General features: G+C 41.4%; 1 pseudogene; it reads right to left on the bottom strand.

Moving 5' to 3' along the window:
- Window positions 1-1008: 1008 nt before the first annotated feature.
- LOC105541892 lies at window positions 1009-10769 on the bottom strand (annotated as a pseudogene).
- Between the last annotated feature and the right edge of the window lie 5950 nt (window positions 10770-16719).

Raw genomic sequence — 16719 nt, 5'->3', positions numbered from 1 at the left:
TGAAAACCCAGTTCTTCAATAAAGTAGGTACTGGCAAACTAAATTAAGTCATCTGAGATTCCCCGCTCAGGTGCCCACCTCTTCTGGAGTTCAGGAAGAGGAAGGCATCTAAGAAGTGTGAGGAAGACATTGACACTCTCGGGGCTCCAACTGAACTGTATTTAAATAAGGAGCAACACACGTATTCACTCCCCAAGGACTAGCATAAGTCCATTTGAAGGCATCCTACTTAAAGTTCTAAAGTTGAAGCAATTTTACAACCTTAGTTTTTTGGGGTTTTTTTTATTATTATTACATTCAAAAAAACAAACAATAAAATGAGGACAGAGTTGGGGCATATAAAACAGGTCCCTAAATAGATGGCAGACCTGCATACAGTTACCATAGAAGTATACCCCTCTCCTCTCAATTAGGCTATGCAGTTGTCTTTTCCACTGTTGTTCAGTAAGTTCCAATGGCTCTACCTTGAAATAGGTAACAGTCTTTGGAAAAAGTCATTCTAGGTTGTACAAAGGTTCTGTGTATACAGTTTGTCACAAGTAACAAAGTTTCTTTCCAAAATTAAAAAAATAAAAAAGTCTGTATTTGTTTTGATTTTTTTTTTATTTTTCAATTTTTTGCAAAGCAACATAGCAACAATGGTGATTGTAAAGTTTGCCTGATGTGATCACAACCGTCGTAAACATCATTTGCATATCAGTAAGAAAAACAAAACAGGAGATTTCACTCTGTCTGCATTTCTCCTTCCACGCAAGTTCTCCTTTAGCTTATCTGACTGCAATCTTGTTTTCTTCCAAGAAGTGAAGAAACTGGTTTTAGGAACACTGTCTGTAGCACCTGGTTTTTCTACATCTGCATTGATACCTGATTGGTAGCCATCCATCTTAGAGTAGGCAAATCTGGTACTGCAGCATCACGGTGTTGGCAAACTTGTTCTGGCAGATGGGACAAGAATGCTGTGTCTTAATGGACCTGTTAGTTCAGTGAACCCCGAGGTGTGTCTTCAGGTTACCTCTGGGCGTGGCCACAGATCTTACACTGGATTAATCTCTCCCCACTGTGGGTGCAGTAATGCATCTTGAGGGAGCTCTGGCAGCTTATGAATCGGTGGCAAATGAGACATTTGTTGGGGTCGATGGTCCTATTCCCTTGGAAGCCACTAGTCCTTGGGGAATTATTGTTTGATCTCACCCCAGGATGTGTGGGTCCACCCTCACTTTCTGGAGAAGGCCCAGGCTGCAAGTTGGTTGGCAGGGGGCCACCCTTGAGGTCCTTGGGGTTAGTCACCAAAGAGGGATTCTCAGGTAGCCCTACCAAGGGGGTTACAAGGACAGGTATGCTGTCTAGAAAGAGACTTGATTCATCTACAGGGAGGGGTACAGAGAGTACATAGGGGATGCCATTGCCTGTTGCCAGTTTGTCCTAGAGCTCAGCCAACAGCTGGGGGTTTGCCTTCACCTAGGGATGTCATCGAAAGTGCACCTCGAGTCGTTCTTGGTGGCGAAAAGATGACCACAGACAGAGGACACGAAGGGTCTCTCTCCAGTGTGGGAGCGGAAGCGGATCTGTAAGGAGCTATCAGTCCCGAAAACCTTGCTACAGCACTTACACCTATGCTTGGAGAGGACCGCCTCATCTTTGGGTTTGACCTCCTCCACGGAGATGTTCGGTGGCTTCCCCTTCCCTTGGATAGGTCTGGCGCCACAGAGGAGAAAGGGCCCTGGAAGAACACTGAGCCCGGGGCCTGAGGATGTAAAGCACTGGGGAGGCGGGACACGACGTTTAGGAGCACCCAGGTCCCATCCGGCTTCCGAACAAAGGGCGTCAGCCCTGGGGACAAGATGCTGGCGGCAGAAGGCATGTTGGCGTGAGGTAGCTTGGCTTGTTTCAAGGTGTCCAGAGACAGACCTTGGCTTCCAGCTTTCTGGCTGAGCAAAACCACAGCTGCAGAAACCTGCTGGGACATGTGACTGCCCAAGGTCTTCAGGGTGTCGGCCCCGCCCCGCTGGAGTGCAGGCATGAGCGGCTCACGTGTTCACCGGGATGCGGATCTGCTCGGTGAGCTGGGTCTGCTGTAGCTGCCTCTGCTGCTGCAGACACAGTATCCGCTCGAGGATGCTGTTGGCGCCAGGCACAGGGGCAGGCAGGGCATCTGCGCTCCGCTGATTCACCGTCACCTTGGTGTCCCGTAGCGCCTGCAAGGACACGTCAGTGTTGGCCACTTTGCCTTTGGGTAAATATCTTATGTACTGGGGGGTGGGTGGCAGGCCCGTCTTTGTCTTTAGATACATCACAGATTCCGCACCAGCTTCTCCTTCATGTCCCCTGAGCTGCTCCCATTCTCCCTGTGGCTTTCCTCACTGCTTGGACTGGGTGGCTACTGGCTCAGTACAGCTCCAGAGATGTCTTCTGAAGGCACTGGACCCTCGCCATCATTCATGATGAAGACAGGTGGATTTTAGTGCAATTTTTCTTATGTTCCAACAACTCAGAGACGCTAAAGAACTTCGCACAGCATTTCTCACAGACTTGCGTCTTCTCCGACCCAGCACCAAGCTCCCCCGTCGCCGACGCCGTGGGGGCCACATCTACAAACTCCGTGGTCGGCTGCTGCTTGCCCAGGTCCTCCTCCGCGGTGATCCGCTGGGGTTTCGCCTGCTTGGGCCTCGACGTGGTGCGAGCAACCAGGCGCCAGGAGAGCCGCAGTTATTTGCTCTCTCTGCCACAAATTCCACAGCTGGGAAATTTACCCATCTTCCCCGCTCATTTTCATTCTGACTTATCTGGACACTCCCTCTATCCCCAGGAGAATACTCTTCTGCACTGCCAAGAATATATTGTGATCTGAGAATCTTTCTTTAACAAAATTCACATCTTTATTAGTTTTCCGTCATTGTACAAATCTTCCTGGCTATGGCTACCTTACCGCCCCACCAGCCCTGCAAATCCAAAGTATAAATATTGGAAAAGTAAACCTGTAAATATGACAAAGATGGAAAATGGCCAGTTTTGTCATAGGTCAGTTCTTAACATTGAAAATCCTTCTGCCAGTGTCTTTTATTTTCTGCTATTATCTCAAATTAGTTTTTCACGAGAACCCAGCAGAATACAGAAGAAGAAAACTCAGATCCAAAGGACTCTCAACCAACAGTGGTGTTGGACACTATTTAGTTTTTTCTACGGCTGGAAAAGGAGAGCTCATGTGGGTTTTCACAGCTTCCTTAAAAATGCAGGACTATGACTCCAAGCTCTCAAAATATCTGGAGGGAGAGCTGTGAGCATACTGGAGAATTCACTGAGAAATCTGGGCTCGAAGGAGAACAAATTATGATTCCTTAAAAAGAATAGGAGTGGGCATCTGGGAACTGGTAGCTTTCTTTCTAAGAAAGAAATCGTTCTGCTTTTCGAGTAAGACAAGACAGAGCCATAGGTAAAATTCGATACATACTACTAAGAATGAATTAAACATTTATATCAGATAATCTATATAGTATTATATCTCTATAAGTATATTTATTGATTATCCTAAATCATATTGTTCTAAACAGTCAGGGGTTTTAGCTAAAAGATAAGTCTTTTTAATTCTACATAGAATGAAAGACTAGAATTCCCTCTTAGGTAGTATCCCATTCCCACATGCCTTACAAGTTGGATCTCGGAAACATGATGCTCCTACCACCTCTTTGCTGATGCTAGAGACGATTGCAACTGCAGCTACTGAAAGGAAAATTTTAACTGTGAAGCATCGAAGTTGCCTGGAGCTTTGCAGCTCTGAAGCAGAATCTATTGTTGTTTTGTTTTTGCTTTGTCCATTCCGTTTGACTACATGTAGACAAAGTTTAAGAAGACAAAAAGTAGACAAAAGACAAAGACTAACAAAGGAAAGTCCAGAAAGACCGTTCAAAACAAAGACTCTCTAGTTCCAAGTCCTTTCTATTTCTATATAAACTCGAGGCAATCACTCACTAGTCTTTTATATTTCTGTCTTCTTGACTTGAATTAAAATGTGTCATGCTAAGAATCCAATTACTTCACCAGAGACAAAATTTCATTAGTCACCAAAGAGCAATAAAATGCTGCTGTGTTCAAGGAGGTTCAATGTTGTCATCATTGCGAACTCAGCAACAGTCTAGACTATGTAACCACTTGTTATCAGAAACCGGTCAGAGAAACTCCTGGAAGGCATAAATCCCTCATATGGCTTCAGTCCCACCTCAGCTCTCAACACCCTCACTCTCTCCACTCCAATCATTACTTTTATTTCAGTTCTTCAAATACTGCAAGACTTCTCTTATGTCTGGGTCTTTGAATATGCAGTTGCTTTTGTATAGACTATTCTTCTACTTCTCACTTTATTCATTCCTCTTTCAGATCTCATATCAGTATCACTTCCCCCAGGGAGCCCTGCCTGGGTCCCTGTCACAGCATATCACCCAGCAGAGCACTACCGTATTAGTAATTCATTACTTAATGTGTATGGTCCTTGCCGGACTCTGCATTTCATGAAAGAAGAGGCTGTCTCTATTACCACCCTATCCCTGAAACATAGTAAAATTCCTAACACTCAGGGACACTCATAAAGATTTATTAAATAAATACATAAATTGACAGAACACTTAGATGTGCAGCTAAGACTTAATCTAACATCAGATTAATTTATGACTATTCTATATGGACTGATAGAGTCAGGAGTCAGCTAGTGACAAGAAGCACGAAAACAGCTAAATTTCTACAAGGCCAAAAGCAAGGAGACTCTTCAGCCCTTGAGGTCAAAAACCAAATATGAATTTGGAAAATTGTGCCACTAAATCAACCAAGAAATAAAGTTGTTTAAAATGCAAGAAATGATCAACTATAACTCAATTTAAGGTAAGTCCAAGAAGTTGTGTGTGAAGCACTTTTGGTTTGTTCTTGGTTCATTTTCTTTTTTGAAACTGAGTCTCACTCTGTCACCCAGGCTGGCTGGAGTGCAGTGGAGCAATCTTGGCTCACTGCAACCTCCACATCCTGGGTCCAAGCGATTCTCCTGCCTCAGTCTCCCGAGTAGCTGGGATTACAGGCACATGCCACCATGTCCAGTTAATTGTTTGGTATTTTTAGTAGAGATGGAGTTTCACCATGTTGGCCATATGGTCTCCATCTCTTGACCTCGTGATCCACCCACCTCGGCCTCCTGAAGTGCTGGTATTACAGGCGTGAGCCACCACGCCCAACCTCTGGGTTCATTTTCAAAACACCATGTGGGAGTCTTGGCATATTGAAGCAAACGTGATAGATTAAAAGTAGAAAATGTGCATAAATATTAGATCAGAAAACAAAGGCAAGCAAGTCAAGCCTTTCGAAAAGCAGTTTTTAGAAGGACTAGAAGAGGACTCTAAGTGTTCAAAAGTGATCTAAAAGTGACCTGTAACAGGAATAAAATAAAATAAATGCAGCCTACTTTATTGATTATTCAGTACATGCTTTGCAAGGTGATAAACATTTTGTAGGCATTGCCTCTTTAGTCCTCAGAACCCCCTTGCAATAAGATAGGCATCATTGTACTCTCACTTTATAAGCGAGGTAACAGGTTCTAAACGGTTAAGTAATTTTCCTAAGCTTATAGAGATAGTGCGAAAACCCGTGTTCAAATCCGCATTTCTGGAGCTAAAATTCTTAAACTCACTGCACTACAAATCACCCAAATCTAAGACTCCTGCATCCCATTTCTTCTAAATCCAAATCAACATCTGCCCCCTCAGTGACACTTACAACCACCCTGCATTGCTTTCCCAAGTGTGCTGGTGAAAGCACTCGGGAAGAGCTATTCTCTCCAGAGCCGCCGCAGAGCATTCCACAAAGAAACGCAAAGAACTCCAAAATTTGGTGAGCCAGTTCTGTGGGCACAGCCTCCTGTTGAGGCTCAGAATGAGACTATGTTAGGAAAATATTTAGGTATTTTTTTTTAACTTTGCACACGTGTCATTGTGTGTGAATGTGCTTCTATGTGTGTTTGTGTACATATGTATAAGCCTAAATGCTCTGGAAGAATTCACACCAAACTCTAACAGTGGTGATTAATGGGAACAAGTATAGAATTAGAAACAGGAATGAAGAAGAAATGTTTCTTTTTAGGCTTCATACTTCTATCATATTCATAATTTTTACTAGGTAATTAAGTCATATTTTAATTTTCTTAAAAGGCATCTAACTCATGTTTCTGCTGGATAAGAGAATGCTCTTATATTAATTGCAGCTATGACAGGTAGCTCTCTCCTCTTCCCCACCTGCAGTGCTGCACAGCTTCCTGATACTTTTCCAGGGGATTCTCCCTTCCTTGCTTCTGCTGGAGCAGTTTCAGCCTATTGCTTTTTTTCCTTTCTTCATGTACTAACTTCTACGATCAAAGCCACTAAGACCCCATTTAATTTGGCTGCAATAAACCTATTCTTAACCGCTCCCAGAATACTTCAGGGCACTATGATCTCTTTGGCCACAAAAAATTTGGCTGTAACTAGGGCTCAAAGATATTCTGCCTTCAAATAAGCAGCCCATACCAGTGATAGCAGTGGGTTCTATCTAGTCCATTAAATTTCATGTCAACTCACCTGTAGGATTAAACCTGAAATTATCTTTAATTTGTCTTGTCTTTCTCGTTTCCCAAATATCCAGGTTCCGTTTCCCCACATTATCATTTTATTAAATACACAATTAACACATGAATATGCTCTTTATAAAGGAGGAAAACCACACAGAAGTATATCAAAAAAGTGAGACCATCCCTTGACTTTTTCTCTAATTGCAAAGTTTGTCACTAAAAATTGTTTGTGTGCATCCTTCCAAATACATTCCAATGTGTTTGTAACATAATGACATAATATTGTTTTGTGACTTGCTTTTTTCATTCCTTCACTCCCAATATATTTCAGGTCCTTTCAAGTCAGCATATTTGACTCCACTTAATTTCTTTTAATGGTTCCATGGTATTTATGGTGTGATCATATCCTAATTAATGTAAGCTCTACTGTACTGATGTAAATCTGGAACATTTCCACATTTGAACTCTTACAAACAAGGCTGCAATGAACACCCTAATACATAGATCTATATATGAATTTTTAGTTTTTCTCAAGAATAGTTCTTAAAAATAAAATTCTTATTTATTGTCAGTTTTGATAAATATACCGAACTGCACACCTAAAAATGTGCCACTATTGTTTCATTCTCTAGCTTTATGGATTTTTTATATCTGAAGTAAGGAGATAAGCCAAAAGAGTCCCCGCATTCCTTGTGGAGTATTCTTCCTTTTCAAAATTACCTTAGCTCAATTCTCATTTAGTCAACTTCACGATCAGGCTTTCAAGTTCCACTAAATTTTTTTGTAAAGCAAGAAAAGAATGAAGAACTGAAGTTCTTGGTTCCTTGGGCTTGCACTCACTCTGTGTTCCACCCTGTAAGAGAGGCAGCCAGCACCCTGGGACGGCAGACCCCTGACCTGGTGGGCACCAAGGTCGGGAAGGCCAGCCTCATCCTCTTTAGCTAATGTCATGCTCAGGGCAGCCTGGCCAAAGGACTCTCTGGATCCCAGCTTGGCTCTCTGGATCCCACCTTGCCTGTGAACTTCAGGTAAGAGTGGCATCAAGGATCTCAAAGAGCAAGACAGAATGGGCTATGACATCAGCCTGTCCCTGTCATCTATGCGAGCCTAGGGAAGTCACAGCTCCCTCCCTCATTGGTTGGTAATACGGGTTTCACTACTGTAACTGCAGAGGCTTGCTAGAAGGACTAGAGAGTGTCAGAAGGGTCTAGCAGAGTACCTGCAGCAAGTTAAATGTACAGTGGTTTAAAAAAGACAGGGGGACTTGTTTTCACTCATTTTCCATCGACTCCTTCAGGAACCTAGAGTCCGGTGATTTCTCCTCTCCACTCCTCATCCCTCCCTACAAGTCCTCTGTGAGAGCAAAGTTCACCCTGACAGCAGTTACCACTTGGTGTGAATGTATTAGGGGCAAGGGACTATAAAGTCTGTGTCTCAGAAATGACCCAGGCCAGGGAACCTAAGCTCTCATCATCTTCTCCCAGCCACAGCCTCAGGCCTTGAACCCTCTACTGTCTTAAATTGTTCTCCTGTTGGACTGTTTTCCCCATCTTCCTATCATTCATTCATTCATTCAACAAATACTTAGAGAGCATTTGCCCTGTGCCAGGTACCATGCAAAGCTTGGGGGATGCAGTGGAGACCCAATGTCCGCCCTGCCTTCAGGCCAGGGCAAGCATTCCCCTCTCCATTCTTTTGCACAAGCACATTTATGTGGCTGTGATCCAGGATCTCTTTACAACATGTTTTTCTCTGCTGCCTGCCACCATCTCTAGCCAGGCTTCCCCCACCTCCCCTGCATGTCCTGCCTCTTTCACATACAGTTGTCATGCTGTGAAACTGTTAAAGGGCTTCTGCTAGCAAGCATCAAGGACACAGCCTTAACCTATCATGTTCTTTAAATCAAATCAACATCAAGGACATCGTACTGAAGAGCCTTATGCCTTAGAATCACCCCCCTCGAGAAACTTTGCTGTTTGAAATCCTATCAGGACCTGCAAAGCCAAAATAAACCAGCTTTAACCTAAGACAGATGGAATGCTGAGTGTGTTAAAGCAGCTCTGTCTTGGTCTAGGAGTCCATCAGTTTCCTTGTCACCACTTCTGTTAATCAGAACCATCTGTGCGTTCCCAGTAACATATATTAGCTCTGCTCAAGCATATCTAGGGGGAACCGTTCCCAAATGCAGGGCTCACTTGACTGGCAAGTTTAATAAATTGATGTTTGTTTTTCAGAACTCGGGTCTGTTATCTCATCAACAGTGCTTAATCTCAGTGTTTCCATGGACTGGAGTCCCTCAAGTCCTTCATGGTTGAATGACCAAGATGAAATAACTAGACGTGCTACTAAGAGATTTTCCGGGTGAGGGAAGGCGGACCCAGACAAAGAGATGAAAGGAGGTTAGTGCAGAGTCTCCACGCTAGACTTGAACATGATACAAGTCTATTTCCAGTAAATTTGACCAACAATGCTCTCAAGCTCCCATCTCCTATGGGATGAGAAGCTCCTGAAATCATATCTTAGACTACCTCATAACTTTTCAGTCACATACTGTCATGAAGATAGATTTCTTTCATTATTTAAGACTCAACCCAGTTCTGTTTAAAACTTCAGCCTTGGCTAGAGATAGTGTCTGCAGTGGTTCACACCTGTGATACCAGTACTTTGGGAGGCCAAAGCAGGCGAATCACTTGAGGTCAGAAGTTCAAGACCAGCCTGGCCAACATGGTGAAACCCCGTCTCTACTAAAAATACAAAAATTAGCTGCGCACGGTGGTGGGCACTTGTAATCCCAGCTACTCAGGAGACTGAGGCAGGAGAATCACTTAAACCCAGGAGGTGGAAGCTGCAGTGAGCTGAGATGACACCATTGCACTCCAGCCTGGGTGACAAAGTGAGACTTCATTTCAAAAAAAAAAAAAAAAAATCAGCCTTGTCTTTGAGTAACTGCTCTGAGGGTGTATAGTGGAGGAAGTGTATCGTGGAGAGTGTATGGTGGAGGAATTATCTCTCATGAAGGGAGACACGGCATGTTCTTATCCCTCAGCTGACTCAAGATCATGGCTTCATGCTCTCCCTCCTACTTCTATGGTCAAGAATAAACTAAGGCCTGAATAGTCAAATTCAAGATCCTTGTTCTTTACCTGGCCTAAGTGCTTCTGGACTACATGCGTTCTGTGAGAGGACGGGGAAAAGGAGAGATTTCATGCACATTTCATTTGTACATGTCTACTTTAAAATGAACACAGTTTCAAGAAAAACTTATGATTCACTGTTTGTAGATGTCGAAGAATTAACATTTTCTAGGTAAAAGTAATGCCACAAGCAATCATTTATGGGTATTTACCAATGTCTGTTAGGCAAACCTGTAACACATCAGATCCATTCTATTAGTAAATCTATTTGATTCAACAAGGAAACTGTGTCCACGTATGCTGAGTGTGCAACTGTTCATATCATTGTCTGCTTGTGACATTAAAAGCATAAAGCAAACCATGAGTTCAGCCTTACATATTATGTAAATAAGATTGGATTTATTCAGTGTGACTGAGGGTACTAAAAATAACATGGCATTTGTCACTGGAATCTGCAGGCAGGCAGCTCAGAATGTTCACTCACAAGTAAAGACACAACAATGAGACATGCACTAGTACCAATTCAAATCAGAAGTGTTCACTCATGAGAAATATTTCCATAACAAAAGAAAGAAAAGAACAGTAAGATAATTTGACTTCTGCCTAACAAGCAATCCAAAAGCCCTGCTCAAAAGATGTTTAATAGTGGAATCTTTTCTATTCTGGTGGATTATTCAATTCTGAGCTAAAAGTACACCTTGAATGATTCATTAACAGCTATGAAGGACATGAATCTAGATTGACATAGAGATGAGTAAGGCAGACAGAATACGAACAGATATAGAAACACATATGCACACACCAGGATGTTGGGAAACGGGCCTGGGAGAGGCCGGAAGACAGGGAAGATAGCACCAGACTGATTTCTTTTGAAGAATTATGGGGAAAAGGAAGCACTGTTGGAGTAAAAAGGAAAAAACCCTGCCACAGAGGCTACATTTGACTTTGGTTCTTGGTTCCCTTTACCTGCAGGTTGAATCAGTGTGGAGCTTGCTAAAAACGTCAGGCTGCTGAGTGATCTCTTTCTTTAAGGTTTCTGTTGCCATGGGAACAGTCATCCTCTATTTTCTGAAAGGTGGTTAATAACTGGATTTGAGAGTAATCACATTCTGTCCCAAACTTGAATTCAGCTCACTTCTGTCTCTGATACTGCCACCGTGGGTGTTATTACTGAAAACTCAGAATATGTTGGGAACTAATATTCAGAAAAAGACACTAGGTCTATTCCAAGAATTGATTCAGATTCATTGGTGTGGGTCTGTGAGGTATGACCACAAAATCATGATGCATGTGTTTCAGTGTGAGTGCGTGCTTCAGCAAACAAACCTGAACTTGCAGAAAGAAAAGCACCCTGTGTCTTGCAAAGTAAACGAGGGGTATGTGCTTAGTCCAACACTGCTATCATAATTGGAAACTTTTCTAGAACTCTTCTTTTTGATACTATCTTCAGAGTCCCTTTAAAAGTCCCTCTGGGAAACCCATTTCCTAACTTTGTAGAAATGTTTTATGCAGTGAATATATAATTTTATGCCAGTGCCAATGGCCACTGTGATGCCAGAGCAAGAAAGAGTGAACTATTTTTATTTAAACTAGGAGCAGAAGCCACAAGCCATCCTTAAAAATTTTATATATGGCCAGGTACAGTGGCTCACGCCTGTGATCCCAGCACTTTGGGAGGCCAAGGTGGGCGGATCACAAGGTCAGGAGATCAAGACTATCCTGGCCAACACGGTGAAACCCAGTCTCTACTAAAATACAAAAAAACCCCAGGTGTGGTGGTGCGCACCTGTAGTCCCAGCTCCTCAGAAGGCTGAGGCAGGGGAATCGTTTGAACCTGGGTCTCCAGAAGTTACAGTGAGCTGAGATAGCGCCACTATACTCCAGTCTGAGGACAGAGCAAGACTCCATCTCAAAAAAAAAAAAGAAAAGAAAAGAAAAATTACATTTACACAGACCTATTCTATTGGGATAGCTATTACTCAAAAACTAGAAAACAATGAGTGCTGGGGAGGATGTGGGAAAATTGGAAAACTTGTGCATTGTTGGTGACAACCTAAATGGTGCAGCCACTGTGGAAAAAGGTGTAGAGTTTCCTAAAAAAACTAAACGTGGAATCACCATATAATCCAGCAATTCCACTTCTAGATATATATTCAACAAATTGAAAGCAGAGACTTGAGCAAATATTTGTCCATCAAAGTTTATAGCAGCATTATTCACGATAGCTAAAATGTGGAAACAACCCAAATGACCATTGACAGATGAATGGATAGACAACATGTGTTATCTGTATATATTGGAATATTACTCAGCCTCAGAAAGCAATGGAATTCTAATAGGATTCTACAACATGGATAAACCTTGAAGACATTATGCTAAGCCAAACACATAAATTAAGCCCAAAACAAATATTGTATGATTCCACTAATATGAGGTACCCGAAATAGTCAAATAATTCATTGAGAGAGAGAAAGGAGAATGGTGATTGCCAGATACTAGGGTGAGTAGGGAATGGAAGTTATTATTTAATTGGTATAGACCTTCAGCTCTGGAAGGTGAAAAGGTTCTGGGGATGGATAGTGATGTTGGCTGCACAACAATGTTAATGTACTTAACGTCAAGGGATTGTACACTTAAAAATGGTTAAAATGGTAAACTTCATGTTATGTATATTTTACCACAATAAAAAAAATTTCTATAAAATCAAAGCCAGGAGTATCTTAGTTATCTTCAAACCCACCAATTCTCAGTCAATTTCTCATCTTCACAGCTGATATACACAGAAGTTCTCCAGGACCTACCCAAACATTTGAAAATAAGATAGTTTTCCTGGCACCCTAGGCCAGGTCCCGGTTTGCACTAATAAAAGAGAAAAGCAACCTCACACTAATGAGACTCAGTCCTACGTGACATTGCCAGATTTAGCAAATAAAAACATACAACACCCACTTAAATTTGAAATTTAGATAAGCAACAAATAAATTTTTAGTATATGTATACCTAAATGTTGCATGAGACATAGTTACACTAAAAATTTTTGTTGTTTAGCTGAAATTCACATTTAAGTGAGCATATTGTATTTTATCTGACAATACTAATCCTAAATGAAATTGTTTCTGGCCAACAGCATCATCTCTTGCCTTTAAACACTGACTCAAAGTCTGCCACTGTCTGAGTCAGCTGCACTCAGGCATAAACCACACTGTTATCAGAACTTCTAGTGCAGACAGCGGAAAATAAAGCACAGATCTGGTCACGGCTATTTTCTCCCCTTCTGCAGTAGTCAATGTATGTCCAAAATCTGCCACTTCAGCCCTTGTCCTCAGCCTTAGGGTTAAGTCATATTCCATCCTACCCATTAGCTCAACTCTCCATGAGGTCTGGAGCCTAGACCAGCCTGGTGGGTTGTATCAGTCTTCCCTAATTTCTCATTAGATTTAGAAATATCACATTGAAAAGCTGTTTACCATATCATTTCAAGCTCTCTTATATAAATATGTCCATGATGGTTTCCAGTGACAGGAAGGCCATTTTAAAACTATCACTGCCAAGTTTTTCTGTAAATACACCCCTGTGTTATTAAACAATTAGTACAATTGTCAAGTAAACGTCATGAAAAGAACATTACGGTCTTCATTTTATATCTAAAGAAACAGAACAGTCACTGGCTTTCTCAGTCAATAGTTCACTCTAAATCCATCACTTACTTCTCTCCACCTGCCTTTCCCACCCCCTGGGGTGCTTTTTTTCTTAAAATCTGGTGCCATAATTGGGCAAGTGTGTGTTTCCTGCATTGATACCACTTGTTTGTTTTCTCGGGCCTGATGATCCCTATTGTTACATCTGTAAAAAGGAAATATTCAAAAGCATACGAATGACACTAATATGGAATTGGTCGTGAGAATGGTCTGTCCTTCACTGTGTCACTCCTGGGACAGCTCAAGGGACACACACAACCCTTTCTACAGAGCCTATTCCATTCTTAGTTCCTCAGAGCAGAAATATGCAACTCAATCCAACAAGTACCCATAGAGCTCCCATTATGCAGAAGGCATCACTAACTGAAGCCAAGGAGCCAAATTATTAAGACATTGTCACTGCCCACTAGGCACTTATAAACTCAGGATGTTTGCCCTTAAGCTTCTGACCACACCTTTTACATTTTCCCCCACTGCTTTCTATTCTCCCACCTACTCCTTTAAATCCAGGCATTTTGCTGGGATCTAAGCTTGGTCTGTCTCCGTTTTCTCCTCCATTCTGTTCTATGCTTCAACTTTTATGTTTATGTTGTGTCTGCCAAATTCTCTTACTCTGCCCTAGGCCCAGATTTTTCAAATTCCCTTCGGACATCTCTATCTGGATATATTTGTTCCAAGCTCAACACACTTCAAACCCAACACATATTCTTCCTCCCCAAGTCTTGCTTCTGTACTCCTTATGTCAATGGTATCACTATATTCCAAACAGAGGAAACTGAAGCTCTCCCTCCTCATCCTTCCACACAAGCAATTATAATACCCAGCCAGCTCCACTCCCGCAATGGCCCTCAGCTCTGCCTCTGCCTCTGCCTGCTCCCACTAACCATGCCTTGGCTTTTTTCCTTGTCCTCGCACCTGCGTGCCACAGTTGTTGTGGAACTGTCTCCCTAACCTCCAAATTTTCCCTTCTCAAATCCATCTTTCAGGCTGCTACCAGACTTATCCTACAATCACTAGTTAAATCACACTACCCTCCCACTCAAAAACCCTTAGTGTCTCCACATTGCCTGGAGAAAAAAAAATCCTTATAATAATATTCAGGACTCTGCCATCTGGCCTCAGTCTCATTTCTAACACTTTCTCCTACTTCATTGTCCCAAATTTCCTATATGTAAGCCACATAAAACCTTGCATTTCCTCTAAAATTGCTCATCTGGCTCTTCAGTGAAGGCGTCTCCTTCTTGTAGACCACCCCTCTCTCCTGGAAAGAGCCCAGGAGAGCTTGAATCAACATATCTTAATTCAAATGCATTTATGTCATATTGGTCAAATTAACTTTACCTGAGTTTCCTTACCTTTAAGATGGGGACAATAATTATGTGTACTATGGAGTTTTTGTAGGATTTAAGAGATAATACATTTAAATAAGCTTAGCATAATGCCTAATGTGCACATTTTAGTTCTGGTCATTGTTATTTTTTCAATTTGCCTGTATTTATCAACTACTACTCATCCTTTAGGACTCCAACAAAATGCCACCTCCCCACAGAAACTTCCTCAATTGCCTTAGTCAAAAACCATCATTAGCTCCTCCTTCCACCTCTCATCAATAAGTGTGTCACTCAAGATAGCACATTTTTCACTCTACTTTGCATTCTAATTCTTTATTTATAGGTACATCCTCCCAACTCTTCCCTGACCCCTATCCCCACCCCACTCACAAGCTCATGAGTGGCAGCCTCCTGTTAGTGTAAAGCCTTTTGGGGCTCCAGCTAAACGTTTCAATTTAGTACCAGAGGATCAAAAGAAAGTCCTCAATTTTCAAACCTAAGCCCCTGCTGAAAACACTTCTCTCAATTGTACTTGAGGCTACAGAAAAACTTCATTTTCTGTTTTTACTCCAGTTGCTATGGTAAATGGCTAGTTCTTCCTCATTTTCCTGCTCTTGGAATTAGTCCTTAATTACGCTAAGCTCTTACCTAACAATTGTTTTCAAAAAATATTCAACAATTTTTTTTTAATTCACTGGAAATCACAGCTTTCTCTTCAACTTTCGTTTAAAATCTATAAGAACCACTCCATGGTGACCAAAACAAAAAAAAAGATTTGAGAAGTGTTGGAATAATATCATTAAACAACAGATGACCAACTACAAATTATACATTTGGGTCTGTGAGCGCTCCCAAATTTATCATCAAGGACACCTCATCGAAGAAATAAAATTTTTCGAAAGAGGTTCATGGTCTAGAGGTAAAATATTTTCTATGTCAAAAACTGCAAATTTTGTTCATTTTTCATTAAGGTATAATGGTCTGCCAAATTAATAAAATTTGGATGGACTTGCTCAAAATTTCACATTCCAATTAGAGAGTAGGCCAAAGTTTATGGAAATTTTACCCAAGCAAAAACTTATAATTTCACATCCAGACCCTGCATTTCATGTTCTTGACTTTGCGAAGGAAATCCTAAGGTAGATGAGTACAAATTAAGCCTCACAGTTTTGCCTAGAGGCTTGTTTTCCTTCTCAAGCATTTTCAAATTCAAAATAACCTTAATTTACAGGAAGTTGCAAATCATTCTGTTTATTCCACACATTTGGGGGATGTGTATACAAATATTTACTGGACGTAAAACTTCAATGTCTTACTATAAACCATCTGACTTCAGAAAACTGAATACATACAGCAATAATTAACAACAGATGAAAATTTTACATTCTCAGAGTTTCACATCTTGAACTTGGGCATACCCTTCAGGGTAGGTACTCATTAGAGCAACAGGGCTTTTGAGAAGCATGTTTTCATTCTGTTTCTAGAGCACCACTCAGACACAGAGGAAAATATTATTCTCTGAAATGAAGTGTGGTTAAAAATAGAAAGCAAATTAATAGCCAACCTTTGAGATTTCCTGAGTTGAACTTTAATCCCGTCCAAGAAGGGGTTATTGTGAAATCTTTCTTTTTAGCTACAACAAATGAATAACTAAATGAAATTCACCAATAGAAGCACCACGGCATGGAAGTTATGAAGTTCTCCACACTTCCTAGGAAGAGAAGTTTGAGTTTGAGCTTTAACTTTATATGGTGGTGTTTCTCAGATTTCATATTTTAAACCATCTAGGTAATCCATGTCTACCAATGATTCACAGAATCACAGAATTCTGGAATGCAACCATTTCATTTTACAGATGAAGAAAAGTAGCAATGTGCCCACAGTAAAATTTCTAATTATTTACAATGTTGGGATAGGAACTCAGACTACCTGACCTTCTACCCCAGTACTCCTTTTATTCCAAAACTAGGCATGCCACA

This window comes from Mandrillus leucophaeus, unplaced genomic scaffold, assembly GCF_000951045.1.
Source record: "Mandrillus leucophaeus isolate KB7577 unplaced genomic scaffold, Mleu.le_1.0 Scaffold2466, whole genome shotgun sequence".
Lineage (NCBI taxonomy): Eukaryota > Metazoa > Chordata > Mammalia > Primates > Cercopithecidae > Mandrillus > Mandrillus leucophaeus.
Note: the sequence above shows the minus strand (reverse complement) of the source record. Positions and strands in the feature narration are given on the sequence as shown.